General features: G+C 37.6%; 1 protein-coding gene across 1 annotated transcript in view; it reads left to right on the forward strand.

Annotated features, from left to right (window-relative positions):
• The first annotated feature begins 8,088 nt into the window (after positions 1–8,088).
• Positions 8,089–18,870, forward strand: part of lrrn2 (leucine rich repeat neuronal 2) — a 52,793-nt gene continuing 42,011 nt past the window's right edge. Inside the window, exon 1 of the mRNA XM_039694810.2 lies at positions 8,089–8,371. The gene's annotated coding sequence lies outside the window, so the exon portion shown is untranslated. The remainder of the gene's footprint in view (positions 8,372–18,870) is intronic.

Below are 18,870 nucleotides of genomic sequence, written 5' to 3' on the forward strand. Positions count from 1 at the left end.
ATTAAAGTCTGGACTACAAAAACGCTATTGAACATTTCAACTGTCAATTCCTAAAAAAAGATATGGGGGGGGGGGGGGACAGGATATGGTTATAGCATGGGAAGTCCTATGATCATTTCAGTTTTTACTCACTTCCTCCAACATCCTACTGTACTGTACTGTATATGAATGGTTGTAAATGCTGGAAATAAGCACATGAAGATTTCATAAAAAAAAAAAAAATGAGGTAAGCATGTACATATTGAATGAAACATTTTTTGACCAAAACTATATTTTGTTTAAACTTTTGCAGATAAAATTATAACTTATATTAGATTAAAATGTTGTTTCTCAGACAATTTTTTATTCCGCTAATTTTAAACTATTATGCTAAAATTGGTGCATTTTGTAGGAAACAAATGTGGATATTTTGCATGGAAGTTTGAGCACTCAAAAATTAAGTTACAGATGCTGAAGCAAAAAGGGTTTAAACCTTACCCAGTCTCCTCCCATACACACGCTGTTTTTCAAAAGTTAGAATCTATAGATTATTTTTTTTTTTTTAGATTTTTTTCAGTAAGAATGAATGTCAATTACTAAAAGAGAGTTATTTGCTTTATAATGTTAATAAAATAAAATATTAAATCTTCTTTTCAATTTTCTGTTCATCAAAGAATCCTGATACAAGATTTCTAGAGTAATGGCAGCTAAAAATGATTCTACTTGACAATCTGTTTACTCAGATAAGCAAGAAACAGGGAGTGAATGTGTTTTTTTGTTGCATTGAATGTTTGCATACAAAAAATGGCAGTAATGAGCGTTGCCATGATCACAATGTCATCTTTGCAATATAACAAAAATATTGCAGCATTCAGTTGAATAAGAGAAGTCTCTTTTAAGAACAAAGAGCATCTTCCTCGCTTTACGATCAGCGTCAGCAGCCGTAACCCAGGATTCATCTTCAGTGAAAAAAAGGAAATGCAATCTGAACTGGGCCATGAGTAAGATGGGATGGCTCTTTTATCTTAGTCACAGAACCAAACCGTTACCCCAACCCAACATCACTCAACCCAGCACTCAGTCAAGGAGGATGATGGGAGAAAAAGCAGATTTATCCATCATGCAGAAGGTTTGGGCTCTCCAGCACCCAAAGTCTCTGATGCATGATTTCTGTCTCTACCACGCTTGCCCTTCCAACCTAGAAGAATTTCAAATCAAATGTCGACAGAGGGAGCAGATTTGAAACCAGAAACAATCAGTATAGTGTCATGGCTATGAAGGCAAAGAAAAATGAGGGAAAAGTTTTAGCCAAATTGAAACATGTACACAACAAATTTAATAATTTAACAAATGGTTCCCATCACTAAACGTATTCATTCACCCTCATTTTCCATGGAGAACAAAAGGATAAAATCTGAATATTGTAGCTTTCAAGTATTAAAATAGATGCAAAAACACCTTAAAAGTGCCATTAAAAACAATCATAACCTTCATAAAAATGACTTAAATTTCAGACATGGCTTCAGATGACTTTCAATTCAGTCATCTAAAGGCATTTAATAGTTTGTCTTTTTTTATGCCCTACATATTTATTACCCGTCCGTATGTAAAATAGTTTTACTGAGAGAATTAGCATTGTAGCGCAAAGGACCTATGTTCTCTTCTCCGTCATGCCAGCTATTTTAATGCACCCATGCAAACCAAAGGTCAACTGGACTATTAAGAAAAATAGCATTTCAAAGACATGCCCCATTCCTCTTTTTAATTGTCTCTCTGAAAAACAGCCTGCTTTGCTTCCCGAGGACACCATTTCTCTCACGTTTAATATCTTCCATGGATTTCTGCCCTGTCATTGACGTCTCAGCCAGTGATATAAGACACTCTGTTGATTGTTTTTATGTGATATATATCCAAGTGCTGAAATTGTCACAGATTGAAACCTCATCTGCCACGCATGCTACGTCTGTAACAGCTTTGATTACTAAGCCCACTGTGTTGTTACAAGTTTTGAAATTACATGCTTGAGATGATGGCAATGAAAAATGGGAGACTGCGGATCGCAGACAGCAGCTTAGCCTCATTGGCCCCCAGAAATAATTTTCTCCAGTATAGAGTCATGATCAGCCGCTTGACCACTTTTAAAATGTAATGGTGAAAAGGCTAGGCTGGTCAATTTTGGCCAGTAGCACTTGTCAAATAACTGGTTTGCCCATCATCTATATGAGCAACAAGCAGACCTATGCATTTTAGGGATGGCTGGGGGTTAAAGCTCAGCCACTTCAAGAGCCTTGCACTGGCTCCACTGCCATTCAATTTCCACACTCATCAGTCTTCACACTCACACTTCATATTACACCCTCCACCACCCCGGTCTCTTTTCTTTGCCTGCCTCCTCTCATCCATTCAAATAGACATCAGAAATAATGATGGCAAGGCACGGGTTATCAATCAAACACTCATGCTCAAACTGGTGCAGGACAAATCATCATGCCATTTTGGTCGTAGAAAAGGGACTTAGTGAACTGTGAACCCTCCCGCTCCCTGATCCAACCCCCCCGGGTGATGTGTTCTCGTGGAGAAGAGCGTTTGGCTTCTCCACATGCCCCTGAGCTGTAAGGCTGTTTAATTGATGTCAAAGCTGGTCGTGTGAGCACTTTCTACAGCGCGGATCTGAGCGCCTTGTCACGGCAGTGCATAATGGATATTCCTATAGTCGTGCCATAGACACATTCATGCATCATGCCAGAGATGGCAATAAAAAATTCATTATCACAAGAAAACTTGTGAAATGCTGCTAAATTGAGAAAAGCTCCGCTCTATCGCTATCTCATTGAAATTTAATATGCCTGGTGAAAATATTGAGAAGTTCTGACTATGTACTGTATGGCTCATATACACTATAACGCAGTGCATGGATCTGAAACAGTCAGTCCGACGGTACATCTTACTGATAAATGTATCTAGAAAAGGCAAAGTCTTGTTTAAGAGTAAAACTAAAGAAAAAGTCTAAAGCATTTAATGGAAGTCTACAGGATTTTTGTGATTTATCAAAATCTGCACTGGGAGAAGAATCTTGATCATTACTTGTATAGACTTATAGCCTTAGATTCGAGATTTAAAGTACAGATTGTTAGGTTTAATCAGTGCGATTTACTGCAATGTCAGAACCAGAACAAAAGTGGATGTTTCTTACTTGTTCAGATGACATTTTCCTGTGAAAATTCTTATGTTCACTGTAAATGATTTCTGTTGTTTTCACAGGATTATACTGTTTTTCTCAACAGTTTCTTACTGTATAATCTATGTACAGTAAGTTACAGTAGATTTAGTTGTTTTCACAGTATTAAATTGTTTTTTCAACAGTTATGTACTGTGCACACAGCTGACAGTATGTTACTGTAGAATTGCAATGCATTCTGGGAAATTATCAGTTACTGTTAATCTAAATACAGCAGTGCAATTGACCGCGAAAAACAACACACACACTTCCACGGGTAAAATTGCTAGCCTACTAATGTTATTCTTACATTTAAAATAAAAATGTAGCACTGGTTGACCATTAACAGTCATAATTTATGACATAATTTATGTCAGTGGGGTGTGCATGAGAGCATATTTGACTTTGGAAGAGTTTCTCTGTCGTGTCAGTGGTGCTGCTGTCTTTTCTGCCGACCTGCAACTTCTTCATCTGGTAAGTAATAATTCTTATAATGTGTAGGCTATGCAAACGGATTCTAGCTAATAATAACTTTAAAGTTATTTAGAATAGCTGACCACGATTTCTATATTCAATTTAATATATTCTAGACATTTTAATATAATATGTATATGATAGGCTACTCTTCAATGTAGCCATTTGGGATGTTACTGTAAATTCAAATACATTAGTACGAAATGACCGCGAAAAATAACCACAACAAGCTGCCATTTTATGAAGAACTCTTCAGTTCCCTTCCCTCTGTAAGAACACGCAGGCCGTGCATCGCGTCGCTGTCGGTCGGCAACGTTTTCGCCATACATCTGGTTAGTAATTCATATTTTTATGCAAACCATATGAGTTAACAGATTACCGTTAGAAAGAAGTGGCCGCGGAATGTTCGATAACGTCTGTATAAGTCAGACGCGGATTTCTTTTATGTTGATAGCCTTAACGTTACTTGATTAAATGTGATTTTATTAACATATATTTCATATGTAACCTCTTATACGGTCAAAATGGTCTAATCATTTTGTTATTTACCACGTTAAGTCGGTGGAAGCGCCTGCACGTTCATTATTTTATGACTTACAGGGGTTAGGAATTGATAATCGATAAATGTATCCTGAAATCGGACATCCAAGGTTAGGATTCGGATTTATTGTTATAAAATTAAAGTGCCGATTCCTCTTATTGATTTTTTCACGCTTATTTTCGTGTAAATCCTGACCTGGCGTTCTGCCATTATAACGTTACCTCAGTGATAAAGTTGGACCGCGGAAAGCGCCCAAGGTGTATTTTTGTCCAAAATACAAAGCTATGTGTGACATTTACAGTATTTGTTGTGGTCTTTGTTAATCTTTGGTTATCATTAACGACACATACACGAGGGAGTTAGCCTGGTGTTGAACACTTTACTAGTAGCGAACTTAGTAGTGATGTGTCGTTCATGAACGATTCGTTCATTTTGAACGAATCTTTAATATGACTCGGGACTATCGAGTTGTCTCAGGGAGTGATTCGTTCATCTTGTGTTACCCGCGCATGCGCATTGCGCAACATATGGATTCTGAATCTGTACTGGAAACAGAAATGATTAGTTCATCTCTCGAGTCTCGAGTCCGAGTCTTTCGTTCTTCCTGTCAGTCCCATAGAGTCTATGCTGTCAGTACCGGAAAGAGAAATGATTAGTTCATCTCTCAAGTTCGGGTTCGGGGGGTCCGAGTCTTTCGTTCTTCCTGTCAGTCCCATTGAGCCTATGCTGTCAGACCACCGGAAAGAGGAATGATTAGTTCATTTGAGTCTTCGGGTTTGAGTCCTTCGTTCTTTAGTCACGTGAATTGTCACCGTATTGAATACCCAAATTCACAAACTTTTTACAAACTAATTCAAAAACCTTTTACAAACAAGCACGTAGATGATGTATAATATAATAGTAGTTAATTAATGTACAATATATAATAAAACACACCAAAGATGCATAATATAGAAAAGAGACGGACAGGGACAATAATAAGGAATAAGGAATAATGGACGTTAATGTTTATTGAACATTTGTATTTTAATGCCTATATAACACAATATTCAGACGCAGTCAATAATACGAATCTAATGTTGTATTTGATGCGAGACCCGTGGCCACGTGAGAAAAGAACGACGGACTCAAACCCGAAGACTCAAATGAACTAATCCCCTTTCCGGTACTGAAAGCATAGACTTAATGGGACTGACGGGAAGAACGAAAGACTCGGACCCGCCGAACCCGAACTCGAGAGATGAACTAATCTTTAATCTTTCCGGTCCTGCTATATCGCATGGCACGGCCAGCAGACAGCACAGATCAGAGTCAGACACTGACGAGTCAACAGCTAACGTCTCGAGACATGAGAGGAGGAGAACAAACCTGATAAATATGAAGTTGCAAAGCAAAGAACGTCTCGGATCAGGAGGTGAGGTGAACTATAACAGGGTCAGACTGCATAGCCTGGACTTTAGACCCAGCAACTAATTAATAGCTAATGTTACAGTTATTTCAGTTGCTTTTGGCTTTGGCTGCATTACCCTATTATGTTATTTTTACAAATGTAATTAAGATTTTCGTAAGTACTAGATGTATGGGATATTTAACATGACATTTTAATTATATAATTATGAAATGACCGAAATGAACGAAATGACTCGATAAAAGATTCGTTCATTTTACTGAACGAGACTCAAAGATCCGAATCAGTAAAATGATCCGAACTTCCCATCACTAGAACTTAGAATCAACAACAACAACAAAAAACCCGGGTCATACCAACTACACAAACTGCCTGGGGGTGTTCCGGTAGGAACCATTCACGGCATATACTACAGTATTGTCGGCTATAATATAATTTTTTTTTTTTTTACTATGTGTAAACTGACATGTACTCATTTGAAGGGAACGATGCCTTGTCAATCTTTTTTTAAGTCATGTAACTTAGTATCACACAAGCAAGATTTAGCCTACGTTTTCACGTGATCGTAAATGAATTGATTTTAAACAACAGTCCAACAAACAAGATTTTAGTATTAAGTGAATTACACTTTAGACATCATTTTGTCTGTTTTTGCTGTTTAGCCAAAACAACAACAAAAACATACTATATTTTAACTGTCTTGTCTGTTCTCCTTTTCCACAGGTGTGAGCTGTGCATGTTAAGAAGACCCCTATCCATCTTGACGACCGATGAATTGTAAATCTAATCTAATTTAATTATTCTATTTATCTAACTACTACTACTATACCTTGGTCCAGTACTGACCCACTGAGAACATTTTAAACGGATTTTTATCCATCTGTGAATTTTGTCTATCTGCAAGTTGTTTAGAATTGTTGTGTGAAAATAAACGTTACAGTACATTTTAAGGTTTAATTGCATAAAAGCTTGGATAGAAAACTTCCTATTGCAAAAGTTAGAACATAAGTCTGCATATAAATAATTATTGATACCGTAATGCAAGTTTTTCATGGCACATGTGCATGATGAGGTTGTTTTGTGTTTATTTTTTTATTTTTTTAAAGGACACTGGATAACTTGTCATTTTGTTATACTCATCTGGATTGGTGGTTTACTCGTCAAAGCTTTTATAGTTTATAAGTTTATATGTGTCTCCCAGCCCTGCAAATCTGGTCCCTTAGATAGAAAGCAGCCAAAAACCCTTTAAAATCAGCAACTGACCAGTTAGACAGTCTATCTCAAACCAATAGACAATCTTAGACTAGTTTAAGCTGTTTTACCCCAGCAGGGAGTGGGTGGATGAGTTGTTATGAACTATCTTTCTAATAGATTGATCAGATAGCACCCCTTTAATCTTTTCTATTTTACCTCTTTATGATAATTTTTGCATGTATTTATGCATAATTGTTCATGATTGGCATGCATGATTTTTATTGTATTATATTACATTTTTATTATTAATGTATTTAATTGTATTAATGTATTTAAATGTATATTATGTAAATGTACTAATGTGTTTGAAAATACACAATAAACCTTGTGCAGTTAAAGCTTCAATTGTTCTTTTTTCTATTTCCCATTAACAGTTAAAATAATATTTCTACAGATTTTCTACAGGTTACACAGTAGCACTATAAAATAAATACAATAACATTTCATACTATACAGTATTATTAAAAATTAACAGTGTAATTCTGTACTTTAATATGGTAAGAAATTACAGTAAAATAATGTTATTTAATTTGCAGTATGCTTAACAGTACTGTAGTTAGTGTTACGGTAATTTTACTGTTAAATGAAATACAGCAAGTACTGGATAATTGTTGCCAGTAAGTTACTGTTAATTTGACAAGAAATTTTTTACAGTGTTGGTAATCTTATGTTGGAACCAACCTGATCTCACAAGAAAACATAACTAGCTATATACAAATTGGCTATTCCATACAAATGTGTGTAATTTGTATTGCTGAACCCCTAAACGCTTTAGAGGGCCATGAGCAGATCTTGCAAAAACACACAAATGGGACAATATAAAAGCTCAAACTTTGCTTCCGGGTTAGTGACTCATAAAAAGTTCTAACAGAGTAGGCTAGTGCTCAATCCATTAGATTGCCATCCCTCGTCCACAGAAAAAGTGAACCTAAAAGAATATGTCTATGAAAGGCAAGCATACCATCAAAGTCAGTCTTTCATATGCCAGATCTAGAAGGCAGGAGACTAATAGTAGCTGCACTTTAGAGATGCACGTGACTAGCAGCCCAGTTACATGGCAAAGGGGCAAGTGAGGGAGGCAATAACAGGTTTCATAAACTGTTCTGACTCTGAAAAGAAATGAACGAGAGGCGGAAAAATAGAGCAGACAGCAAAGGGTTTGGGGGCAAGAAAGGGAGACTTTTAAAAGGAGGAGGTGGAGCTACACGGTAAGGGCAGAGAGAGAGAGAGAGAGAGAGAGAGAGAGAGAGAGAGAGAGAGAGAGAGAACACAGATCCGTTCTCTATAGATCGCCTACACAGTGTCAGAAATAGAGCGGAGTTTAAGGCAGGTGCGTCTGTATGAAACCCTGGGCGATGCGCTAATACGAAGTCGTGAGAGAGGATACAGGTTGATTGACTAACGTCAAGAAGGACAACGAGAAGAAAAACGCAAAGAATAAAAAAGCAAAGAAGAAGAACAGACCAAGATGTACGCTGAAATGATCCATCACTTCACGGTAGGGAAGTTTATCATTTTCTCTCTAGGTCGAACCGTTTATGCGTTGCATTAGACGCATTAGCAGAAATCATCATAAGAACGTAATTCTTCAACATTTATTTGAGTGTTTTCGTGTGTCTCAATATCTCGTGCGGTAAAGTGTCAGTAGTTTGAAACGGTGCTCAAGTTGTGCGATGCACTAACAAGTCGAGACTTTTCCACGCTCACGCTGCATGGCAGTTATGGTCAGCATGCAGAGCACATCGGGATAGAGTAGCACTGACTCACACGTTAGGTTGGCCGAGGAGAGAGAGGGTGAGAGAGAGGGTGAGAGAGAGAGAGAGAGAGAGAGAGAGAGAGAGAGAGAGAGAGAGAGAGAGAGAGAGAGACGATTCATGCCGCATTGAAATTCCACAGCTTTGCGAAAATAAGGAAAACGCAGTGCGCGCGTGTTTGTGTGGATCATGTGGGGACGCATCTGTCATTTCATTGAAGTGATTAGCGTCCAGAAACTCTCCCTCCCTCTCTTCCTCTGTCCTCCTCTTCCTCCTCCCTGCTGTTGCTATTCGTGTCCGCGTCGCTGCCGCTGTCGCAGTTAAATTTGCAAACGCTATAGCTTGAGCGCTCTGCTTCTCCGCAGCGAGCCTATTGTTGTTGTCCTCCACACTCTCCTCTGAGGGGTGTCAGCTCACGGTGCTAATCATCCTTCTCAGCCTCTTCATGTGTGGGGAGGAAGTGTGCGCGTGTGGGTGTCATCCTGGAAGACTGGACCAACACACGTGAGAGTGTTGGCAGGTGTCCGGTGCATTATGCGGCTCAGAAAGAGAGAGAACGAGTGTGCAATATGAGGACAGATTTGGTGTGATAAATAGCCTACATTAGATGATGCTCAAATGTATTTAGTATTGGACGTCTGTGTGGTTGTTTGTTGTTTGTGCATAGGCTAGAGTTCAACTAAACCAAATAGACACTTGAGGAACCGCATTTTAAAATCAATGTGAAAAGCCGTTTTCAACTTATTTTACTCCACAAAAGTATTTTAGAGAAAACAAAAACTTTATTTAGTCCATCAAAATATTTATTGATTTGTGAAAAATATTTAATCCATCAAAATAAATAAATAAAATAATAATAGCCTAATAATAACAAATGGTATAATAACATTAGACTGTGAAAAGGAATGTTAGCTACACTTCGGAATGTAGCCAATTTTAGGAAAGGAGGAGTTGAAAAATAAAAACACGATAAAAAATGATAGTCGTTTTAAAGGCGGATCAAGTTATAACATTTTGTTCTATGCTTTATAACATTTTAAAAATAGAATTATCAATTAGACTATGCCAAAGAAAATTAGCCCTGAAATGCATTGTGGACATGGTGATGATGATGTGTTCTTCCAATTTGTTGTGAAGAATATTCTGACAGCTCATAAAAATGCACCCAGACATCAATGAATAAATTCTTAATAAGTCATACCAAGAAATTAAACACATGACTTGTCCTGACAACTAGACTGGAAAGATAATTGCATAGTTTGTTTATCACAATGTTGATTAGCCCTCAGTGTTGTGTATGGGCATGATTACTGAATGCAAATCTTGCATGAGGGAGCTCTACAGTCCCTGACAGTGCATCACTGTAAACATTATTATCTTTACAGTTCCTCATCATTTAGTGGCTTATATTAGTTCATAAGTACTCAAGATGATGACCTTTTTACAAGGCAAACTTTAGCCAAACCAATGGAATATTGTTCTCTACAACAATACATTTAGTGGCATGATTTATTTTATTTAATTCAATGAAAACTATCATGACCCTTAAATGACACCCAATTAATGATTTAACAAGATTGTAACCGGATTGACAGTCCCAGTGGGTAGCTAGCTATACAATGTGCTGGAGTTGATAAACCATAAATGTTCTCTTTTAGGATTAAATTATTTTGCCTGTGCCGAAAACTCATTTGTTCAACCCAAATCCACTTTGAATTCTCAGATGCCTTGATTCCATAATGCTCACAGCTATTGTTCTTGAAATCAACCTTTATCATGCTTCACACATCTAATCTACTTGTAGATCCAAAGGCAATCTAAATAAGAGCCAATTTATCGGAGTTCAGCTCAAAAGTTATTTTAAATGTCTCCATTGCAATGAGAAAAGTATCCAAAGAGGGGCTCAAAAGATGATGTCTAAGAACAGCAGAAAAAAGTGAGTTGCCCATTCAACCACCAAAATAATGACTCACGGATTTGTAGTGGAGATAAGTGATAACCAGTGGGGTCTTCTGCTGTTGTAGCCCATCCGTAGCCTCAAAGTTGTGCGTGTTGTGGCTTCACAAATGCTTGGCTCCATACCTGGGTTGTAACAAATGGTTATGTTAGTCAAAGTTGCTCTTCTATCAGCTTGAATCAGTCGGTCCATTCTCCTCTGACCTATAGCATCAACAAGGCTTTTTCGCCCACAGGACTGCTGCATACTAGATGTTTTTCCCTTTTCACACCATTCTTTGTAAATCCTAGAAATGGTTGTGCGAAAAAAAATCCCAGTAACTGAGCAGATTGTGAAATACTCAAACCCATCTGGCACCAACAACCATGCCACGCTCAAAATTGCTTAAATCACCTTTCTCATTATGACATTCAGTTTGGAGTTCAGGAGATTGTCTTGACCAGGACCACACCCCTAAATGCATTGAAGCAACTGCCATGTTATTTGTTGATTAGATAATTGCATTAATGAGAAATTGAACAGGTGTGCCTAATAATCCTTTAGGTGAGTGTATGTTAACAGTTGCACTAAGTTTCCAAAATGGGTGTTTTAGCATCAATGCCATAGAAGAACCATTTTCAGTTCCCCAAAGAACCTTTCAGTCAACAGTTCTTAAAATAACCATTTCTTCCCCCTTAGTGTGAAGAATAACATTTTAAAAATCGTAAGAACCCATTTCCACTATAAATAAACTTTTGTGGAATGGAACGATTCCATGAATGTTAAAAGTTCCTTATGTGACCATCAATATAGAAAAATAACCTTTATTTTTAAGAATGTGGAGAATAAACTGTAATCACAAACACTCTTACTTGACATGTTCCCTACCGGTTCCCCTATCGAATAACACGCTTGACAACTGGTGTTTTCGGTGCCTTTGAAAAACATTGGGATGTTTTCTTTAAAAGGTGACAGTGGTGCGTGTCCAAGCCTACAGTGCACTGTCAACAACCACTTCACATTGAGCATGAGACAAGAACCCCCACCGAAAGGGCGAAGCGCTACTTTCTAAAAATAAAAAAAACACTAGGGGCTGACTGTACAGCTGCAAACAATTACTAAGGGTTACCTTGCTTGCAAATAGAAATAAAACACACCAGCTACTCGGTCCTCTATGCCACTGTTTGATGCTAGCTTTGAGGCTTATGCGGTCTGTTTGGAGTTTTTAGCTTTTAATGTCTTCATCCTGCAGGTAAGTGTGAGCTGGTTTGTTATAAACATCTGTTAAATCCTCCTCATGTTAGCATGGCTAATGAGGCGGAGGGTGTGACAGAACAGATGCCTCCGAGTGCGAAAAAGAGATACAGAGGCGAGACTGGAAGAAAGGGAGAGAATGAAAGGGTGAGTGATGGGAGAAAATGTATGCAGCACATCCCTTCATCCTGTACAGATGAGTCTTCAGTGATGGCAGATGTTTCCATGATTAAGCAGTTGAGACAGCCTAGGTGCTGCTTAGCAGATATATTTGCTGTCGCAAAGACATGCCCATTTGACTATAACGGCAAGGTCGATTATGTTTATTGATCTGCCACAAAGGACACAGTCTTGTGCTATTTACCACATGCAAACGGCTCTCTCGTATGGTTGACAATGACATGCAAGAGCCTCAAACCAAAATTAAGACTTGTGGTTGTGATGTCTTTTTTAACTTATTTCATGAACGTCCCTGCCATCTAGCTGCTGTAATCCCCTTTTATTATCATGCATCGGCCTGTGAACAATTCAAGATAATCCCTAATAAACTGGTCTTAATAAAAATTTACAGCAATAAAAGCTAATGGATTTGATTTGGAGAGACTTAGGGGAAAAACTAAAGAAATATAAAGTTTATGTGTGATTCAGTGGAATATAATATGATGACACATAGGGTTGGGAATAGAGAACTGTTTGTTTTTTTCAGAAATGGTTTTTATACTGTAACTGAATGATTTAAGACATGAGTTTAATGGATCTTCGTTGACTTCATTGAGTGAAATATATATTACAGTATATATTTCATTTTAGTTTGAGTTTGCAGTCTTTCACTGGTGCTGTTAAATTATACAAAAATATCTAATATAATAAATCAAAATAATGTAATTTCAAATAATATATGTCAGTAAGAACTTTTGTATATAACTTATGAATACTTTTGTTCAGCACATATTAAATTAACTATAAGTGACAATGATACAAAATATTTCTGTTTCAGATAAATGCTGTTCTTTTCATCAAATAATCTGAATAAAATATATATCATGGTTTCTGTATAGATTGTCTTTAACACTGATAATAATAAGAAATGTTTCTTGTGACTTGTGGCACTGAAGGCTGGAGTAATGGCTTCTGAATATTAGCTTTGCCATCACACGAATAAAATACATTATAATTATAAAAAGACATTATAAAAAGACATTAAAAAAATCTTACAGACCCCAAACTTTTAAACTGTACTGTAATATTTATAGTACTGCTTAGTTTGGACCAGTTTTTGGGAGGGGACTTTTAGGAAAAGTACTAAATGAATCATTAATGGAATAATTAAGAAACCGGAATAGTTATGATTCCCAACCCAAAGACATGCATTCAAAATCTGTCCACATCCATGTGGATTCCTAGTGGCTTTATTTTAACGTGTATGATCTCACATGACTCAATTATGTACAGCACACCGGACAGTCAACTTTAAGCACACACCACTCTCTCTATTGCTCGGCTCGGTCATCCCTGGGCAAGGACTCATGGCCATGACTAACATCAGTATTGCAAATGAGCCTCGTGTGTGTGTGTTTTTGTGCAGATGTGCACAAATGTGAGCAAGCATATGCGTAATAGGGTCAAAAGGACTGTTGGACTTCACCTCTTGTACTCGCTGAAGAGGGCAGATGAACTCGGGGCAGGAAAGATCAGAGACATCTGTCTGAAAGAGAAAGAAAAAAAATGCACTGTCACAACACAGCCCATCACCACACACGCACCCAGACGTACTGTTCTGTCTGTGCGCTGAATTTTTGTAAGCACACATACAAACAAATCATCTAAAGGAGCTGAGAAAATCCAATTGAATCAAAGTGAAAGATAGCACCAGGATGTGAGGTCTCCTCTCTGTAGCTCATATGGCTCCAAGGCTTCAGTCGCCTTACAGGCACCCTACAAAAGACAAATAAGGCTGAGTATATAGTGCATCATATCTGCATAGGCATATATTATGCACTGCTGTCAGAAATGAATATGTTTTGTGCTGAGAGTGGTACGGATCCGTCTGAAGGAGGTGGTGAAGACAGAGCACGGCTCACAAGCCCCAAGGGCATATCTGTGAATAAGCAAACACATCAGTCTGCCATCTTGCAGCACGATGATGAACGCAAACAGTGACAGTAAAACAACTCGAACAGATTCACGGTCATTAACATTTAATTTTGTAGCTCAACAGAACAACGTTTTCGTACAGTGTAGACATATTGGTAAAGAGCAAAAATCTCTGGTCAGTTCAGCTACTTCCTTGAACCAGTTTTTTTTTTGTTTTTGTATGGTTTGCACTGAAATCGGCAAAGAAAATCTGCTCTTTTTTATATTTGAAGTATACATTTTATTGCTTTTAATTATATGCATTTTATTTTTGATAAAACAGAAACTTTTTTTTTTTTGCCCTTTTTTGTGAAAACAATCCCCATTCACAGATCCACAAAAATGATTAAAGACGTTGTATTCTGCTGTCTGGCCAGTAGTTGCCAATATTACTTAAAGTCGTCATGAAATCAAATTTGACAAATCTTCTATGTAATATTGTAGTTTTTATTATAAATGATTTATCTGTGCACTTCATTATTTTTTTTTTTAATTCATGTACCCTTATAATCTTTAATCAAATACATTACCCTTCCCTCCCTCATCGAAACAACCTCTCTTCACTTCGTAACGGAAGTTCTTTAGCGCGCCAAGCGGTTTCCCGCTAATTAAACATATTTCTCAAAATAAAACCCCAATTTCTCATAACGTATGAGTAAATAATGATAATGATTAAATACAATTTACTGCTTTACCCCTTTTTAGGCGGGTTACACAAGGTTTTCAGTTTTCGGTTAAAAAGGGATATTTGAATAATAAACCATTTTAATATACATTTTATGTATTGTGAACAAAAAATGTCAATATATTAAAGGCAAGTAATTAGCAGCTATTATAGAACTGTAAATTGTTCTTTAGGCAAATTGAAAAACTTCCCATCATGCTGACTTAAAAGGCATGAATGCCATTTTAGAAAAAGCACAAAAAGAAAAGACATAAAACCGTAATGACACATCACTCTGATTTGACAATCAGTTTTTAATCTTATCCTGTACTGCAGCAAGCTACAAAGATTTTGGGTTGCTTTGTGGAAAATTGTTTACTCTCGCCGTTGGTTGAATCAAATCCTTTATGATTTCAGTTTTCAACTCACAATGCTTATTGTCTGATTCACAGTGTCATTTGTGAGCATTACATCTGAACTCATTTGGACATACAAAAAAAAAAATGCATTTGCCTGTACCAACAAGAGAAAAAATAAAAATAAAAATAACGAAATCCCTTTGACTTTGTTTGTATGGACATACTTTAACTGTGCTTCAGATAAATAGAGAAATGTAAGGAGAAAAAAAAAACTTGCAGGCATGAGATAAAACATATACTATATACTATATGTATAGTGTCTTAATGAGGACGTCAAAAGAACTTGCTTCAGTTACTACATTATGCATTTTTTCCCCTAAATTCTTAAATATATCCTTGCAGGCCTATAGCAATAGAGTTCATTAAAAAGGGTTGCCGCTAGAAAAACAAAAATAGTCTGTTTTGTCCTGCAAATTCTCTTCCTGTCTTCTCAAGTGAGCACAGTTGTGAATACTAAGGCATCTCTTCTCATTAATTGCTCTCACTGGCAGCTTAGCCAGGGTCATCTCTGCATTTTTGACTCAGTCCAATTAATACTAATCACAGCATCAAACTGGCTGAGAGAGAAGATTGCACTGTCGGAGCAACTGATCATTTTGAAATTCATTAACAAAAGAAAGGAAAAAAAGTAGGACTCGAGTGGATATGGCAATCTGTTTTGAGATTTAATTTTTCGGCTTTCAGCTTTCAAAATGTTTGGACAATTTGTCATTATCATTCAGTTCCAGAAAACAAACTAGGTCTTAAATGAACAGATGGACTTGTAGAATGGCCTAACATGGAAGAGGGAGACAGACTGGCTGCTGTCTGCTCCAACGGCTCAAGGCATTCGTGAAATATCAGAAGGTATGCAGCTGAATTATTTATAAGATATCCCCGTATATTAAATTAAAAGGAAGCAACTCATAAACAGAGGACAACATGATAGCAGATCAAGGCTTCTGCAAAGCAGAGCACAAGAAGACAGTCATTTTGTTTTTCTTCTACATTTATGTATTTTGCTGGCCAATTCAGACTTGAAGGTGTCTACTTGCCATGGCAATATATCCACAAACCCTGGTGAAAATGTTGGCATTTATTGGCCAAATAAAATAAAATAAAATGTACTTTATATATAAAAGGAACAGTTTACCCAAAAGTGAACATTTCCTGATTACAGTATATATACCCTCCAAAATGTAGGATTTTCTTTCTTCAAAACATGACATCATGACTTTTGCGTAAACATACACGGCACTTTCAAGTCAAGTGGTGTGTCATCTATACGCATTCTGAGCTATCCGCATGTATGCGTGTATGTCTACGCCGTTAAATGTCCGAGTGATTCCGCGTGTATGTACACGACGTTAAATGTCTGAGCAAAACGAAGCAAAATGTACATCTTCATATGGGGAGCGATATTTTTTTTCCTAGGATGGTAGGGGAAGACTCATAAATGCTATTAACCTCAGTGACGGGTAGGTTTAGGGACGGGGTTGGGGTAGGTCATATATTTATATATACTGTAATGTAACGTTAAGTCAACGGCATTCATAAACACGATGAAAAGAGATTATGCGTGTTGATAGCACGCCAAAAATGGAAATACGAATTGGCATGTCATACATACGCCAATTCCTGAGATCAGTCTGTTCTTCAGATGAAGACAAAGCATTCCAGGATTTTTCTCCATCAAATGGAAGTGAATAAAGATAACCTTAGTCCATTTTTAATGTTCCAAAAACCATTTTAAGACAGCTCAAAGTAATCCACATGGCCCCAGATGAGCCCAAGAGTCTTCATTTGCCAACTTTAAAAATAAAGCTGTTGTCCAGTGTTTGTCCTCTTTGTCGTCAAAGTCCGAACAAAGTATTTTGCATTTTACAGCGGGTGAATCTGTTGTCACTGGTGATTGTCGTTTGAACCTTTCTGGATCCGCCATCTAATTGACAAGTTTAATTAAATCAAGTTCTGTGAGAAAAGGCTATAAATCTCAACCTCCAACATCCTCACACACAATATAGCCTACTAGCTGAGACAAAGACATGCTTGACACAAAGACATGCTTGAATCTCCCACCAAAATCCAGCAGTACCATTGGAATTAAAAACATTATTACAAGCTTACCACTTTGAATCAAGCTAAGGCAAGCAGATAGTTTGAACACTGGCAGGTTATGTATTTTCTCAAATATTTATTTTGGATAATATTTAACCCCCCAAAAAAGCTACGGACTGCAGCTTTAACTACAAATGTTCACCTTTGTTCTGCTCTGTGATTCGCGTCCATAAAATGGTTTAGTTCACGACCTCTCGAGTGACCTACATACATGTACATTGGGAAGGTCACTATTAGTGTAGGCTGCAAGAACAAAGTGTCAACCCAGCAAGCAACACCTTTTGTAACTGGCCCGAAACAATCACCCACCATCAGGCCATCCTTCTTGTTGAGCAAAAGGCAGTGAAGGCTTCCATGGAGAGCATATTTCTTAACATCCGCTGGAAAACAGACATGCATATATTTGCATTACTTCATGGCAAATAATTCTACCCCAAAATTCAGCAATGAAAAGTCTAAGCATTAAACACCATTTACCAGGATAGATATTTCCTAACGAAAACATTTGAGTTTCTGTCTATACAGTATGCAGGTTGCATAATGTATTGTTTATATCATGGCATCCTGCCACGTGTATGAATTTTCTGAACTGCTATTTTAGTCCACATCTTACTCAAGTGTAACATTCACATCTCGTCCTATTTTACAGCCAAAGTGGAAAACATGCATGTTGATGATAACCACGTTCCCTGCCCAACCATAGAAATGCAATTATTCCCACAAGCCAAGGCCATTTAAGTCATAATGGTCACACTGATATCCATAAATTGGATGGCCGGTCTCATGTCGGCAGGCTGAGTTTTCCATTACAGTGTTAGTCACGTTTCAAGGTTGGCATGTACAATATGATATCAGAACTCTATTTTTTTTCCTGCTCGTGAACCACGTCTCTTAATTTCCTGATAAGAAACATAATTGTCGGATTTAATATGAATTCTTCCATAATAAGCGCTTTCATGGGCAACATATAGCAGGAAAATGATCACGGCAAATTAATTTTTCATAACATTTTTACCTACAATGTGACATTTACATATAAAGTACATCAGTTGATCCTACAGTGTATGTAAATGCACAAAAAGCCCAACACAGCCTCTCATGCCATAAATGTTATTACATGTAACGATAACCCTTCTGTAACCAATCAGACCATAACGGCATAGTAATTATAAAACAGGTTTTGCCAGACGACATGCTTAAGACGTGCGAATACAGCACGAGACAGGATTTTTGCTGCATCGACAGCCCCCAAGGTAGCCAGTCAGCTAAATTTATCCACTGCAAATTTGTTCACACCAGTATAAAAAGCAAGTGGACAGTGTTAAACGCCTCCCTAGAAAGCAAGCAGTTATACTTAGGTCTCTCAGAATGAATAAATGTTAACAACTTGGGCCCACAAGCTCTAACCTTCATGCACATGCTGTCCTCTCACTTTGAGTTTGGCATTTTTTTCTTGGAACGATACAAATCTTTCGAATAAAGATGAGTAATTGCCATTATTGCGAGCAGGGGCACAGCGTGACCCTCTGCGGAATGTCAGTGGGAATAAAGCGCTTAATGAATGACACAAATTGAATGTTGTTCCTCTTGGTGCAGGAAGGTGGAGGAAATTGAGGCAAGCCTAATGAGCAGTCCGTTCCCTGCAGCAACACCTGACATCGATGGCTGGTGACAGGTCGCACGGCGAGAGGAGAAGGGCAGGGAGGGGACACCTTGCCCCCCTTTTGCCCAGCACCATGT

The sequence above is a fragment of the Pimephales promelas genome, chromosome 21 (genome assembly GCF_988280905.1).
Source record: "Pimephales promelas chromosome 21, fPimPro1.hap1.1, whole genome shotgun sequence".
Classification (NCBI taxonomy): Eukaryota; Metazoa; Chordata; class Actinopteri; order Cypriniformes; family Leuciscidae; genus Pimephales; species Pimephales promelas.